This window comes from Mastacembelus armatus, chromosome 3 (genome assembly GCF_900324485.2).
Source record: "Mastacembelus armatus chromosome 3, fMasArm1.2, whole genome shotgun sequence".
In the NCBI taxonomy this organism is placed as follows: domain Eukaryota; kingdom Metazoa; phylum Chordata; class Actinopteri; order Synbranchiformes; family Mastacembelidae; genus Mastacembelus; species Mastacembelus armatus.
The window spans coordinates 12,020,478-12,023,748 of NC_046635.1; positions in this window are offsets into that span (position 1 = coordinate 12,020,478).

Sequence of the window (3,271 nt, forward strand, 5' to 3'; positions counted from 1 at the left end):
CATTGTATCAGGACAATATTATGGATTTTTTGGTTTACTATTGATGCTTTTTTTTAAACAAGTTTTACTGGAGGCAAAAACACTAACTTATTTGTGAACTGTTTTTTCTGTTAGCATTAGTCTTCTGAGTCACACTATTTCTCGTCCAGTTTGGTACTGTGGCCAGTTGTTCCCTGTGTTTTTGTTTTACAGTTATTTGTAAATCTTGCAAACTATATAAGCTTGTGTATTCACAGTACTCTTGCATTAATCTTGCACTGTTATGTTGTGTACCATAAGCATCATAGCTTATTACCGTGCATCATATGCAGTACTACTTTTTGCAGCACATGACTTGTCCAATATATTGTTTCAAATAATGAGTAAATTTAACAAAACTCAAGTTATCTAAGTATGGAAAAAAGATTAGTCATAACTATATGGTGTATTATTAATGCCATGACATACTTCAAACAGAACATTGAATCGGTTCCAGTTATTTTATTCAGGTTATAGCAGTAAAAGCAGATCACTGTAATATATAATCCTATGTCAACTCTAATTTAAGGTTGAGCATTCTAGACAAACGTTTTCTATTTATTATATTCAGTTTTTGAATGTGTTCTCTCAGTTTTGATATTTAACGTGTGTTTGTGAAAACCTTTGCATTTATTTTGTAAGCACTGATGTTTGTGTTCAATGAAGACTTTACCCTTCCTCTTGATGTAAGTGAGGCCACAGCTGTAGAACTGCCGTCACTGTAGTTATGTTGCTGTAGTCAGTGTACAGTGATTTTTTTTTTTTTCATTTTAACAAGTGTTTTTGTAAGAGGAAGTGCTTGTCGATACTGATTTTGAAAACTTTTTAAAAGTAATAAACTTTTTTAAGTACCAGTATCAGTAAGTATAAATATCAGTTAGTGCTTCTTTACCATCTGCATGAAAGTAGAAAAAGGCTCAAGACCGCCTGCCTCTACACTTTATTACTGAGTTTCAAAAGAGGCTTTAGTAATTACAATCCCTATTAGATCATTTCATGAGATCTTCAGTAACACTACAGTGTTTTTTCTTCTTTGTTACTAGAAAATGATTTGCCAATTAATCTAATCTGAAACTCATGTTCATAGCACTCACAAATGTGGGAACTTTTGTACAGGCCTACACTAATATTTCTGAAGCAACTGCCTCATGCTGTGTCAGAAATTCTTCCCTCGTTCACTAGTGCCAATAAATAAAATAACATAAACACAACAGTAGATTAGTGACAATGACTGGAGTTTGAAAACCCAAAACAATGCATTTTAAGACTATAGTATACATGCTATGGATGCTGCATTTTTTGATTCAGTGCATGACTGTTTAATCAAAGATAAAAATACAGAGAAAAATTTACAAAGAGAAGATGAATATATATTATATATGTAATATGTTATATTACATACCACACCAACTTTATTTATAATGCACTTCAAAAACTGTGCTGTCGGCCAAAGTGCAGAGCATAAAACATGTCAACTTATTACAAGAAACTAAAAGCCAAAGTGAATAAAAAAAGTCTTGTTAAATAAGGTTGGGCTGGGCCACAGAGTGCTTTAAAAAAAATCAATCATTTAAAATCAATTCTAAAATGTACTGGGAGCCAATGAAGAGTAGAGGATAGGAGTTATATGTTTAGGCCATTGCATTATGCATGTAATTCCCAATGATAATTCAAATACTCAAAATGTAGTGCACTGGCAGGTGAGCTGACATTGACTTAGACATGGCTTCAGTGTGCTGATGTACAGTGAATCATTTTACTATTAGTTGTGACAGTGCAGTGCTCAAGGTCAATTTTATGTATTTAATGTTTATCTATATACAAACACGTGCACACCTATTTATATATAGCATGAACCAAAGCCACATACCACAACATGCATGGCCTAAGCTAGTTTGCAATGCCCATCACAAGATGGCTACATAAAATACATAAAACACAGCAATAAAATACATACAAAATAGCACAAGCCACAAACGATGACAAAATACCATATAAAGAAGGACCAGAGAAGGGTCGCCTGGTGTTCACTTCATAGCTTATTTTTTCCTACTGTTTCGAAGAATGGGACCGATAAACACTTTGACTAGCCCTTATGCCACTACTCCCACACTATTTATTTTCACGTCATACCAGGAAAAGCATAGTTGTAATAAATAAAGGTAACATTCCAGTTATGTGTTACAGGTCCAGGAATCCCTCTGTTTTGCACGCTGGCTCACTGTCGTTGCTTACGGAAACATCTGAATAAAAAAGACCTGCTATTAATGTGAAAACACCCCTGTGGTTGTGCAAGGTCTTTAAAGATGGCATACTGTTTTAATAGAAATAACTATATCCAAACAAAGCATATTATTTATGTAGTGAAAAGTTCAGTAAGAAAGATGTAAACGCCTATAACTCCTTCATGCATCATTCTGAAGTCTTAGTGTAGTGCGCATACTTAATGGGCTTCAGTGCAACCCAACTCAGGCCTGAGTAGTTGTTAGAGCTCTGTATTGTAGTGCCTATGATTTTACAGATGATCTACTGGTAGCTTGATTTCAGATGGGTCAGTTTTGTAGTTCTTACTCAGTACTCTGAGAGGACAATATGGTGAAAAATAGTTGGTGTTGCAGCATTTTATCACAGTTTACTAGTTGTTTCACCGGAAATTATGTACACTGGTTTTGTACTTCTCTCACAAAACCAGAATAAATTAGTAATTTTTCAGATTCATTTTTAAGTACATGGTTTCACCATTAACCTCTTGTTTTGTAGGGACAACAGTAAAATGCTGCATACTGGTTTGCATCAGCAGTGGAAATAGTACAGTGTAAAAAGGCTCTCTTACACGTCCTGTATTTGGATTTCTAAAGTAAGTAAAAGTGTTAGCATCAAAATAAGGCCTACATTAGGTACCAAGAAATCAAAAATAAATAGATGCAAAACAAAGAAACACAAAATTACAGCATAAAGTGCAGAAATGACTACTCCTGTGTTGCTTCTAGCCTTTTTGGGTCTATTTCAGTCTGGGGTTCCTGCTCCCTTGTGGGGGGTGTAGGGGCTTTTCCATGATTCCATGTCTGCGCCCAGGGGGCCCAGGATTATCTCACAATCCGCCCATGCTTGTGTGAATACCTGGGGCACGCTGTTTATTCAGTGACAGGAGGAGGAGGAACAAACAGGAGGAGGAGGAGGAAACGGAGAAGGAGGAGGAGGGAAGGGAGGAGGAGGAGGAGGAGGAGGAGGAAAAGGAGGAAGAAGAGGAAAA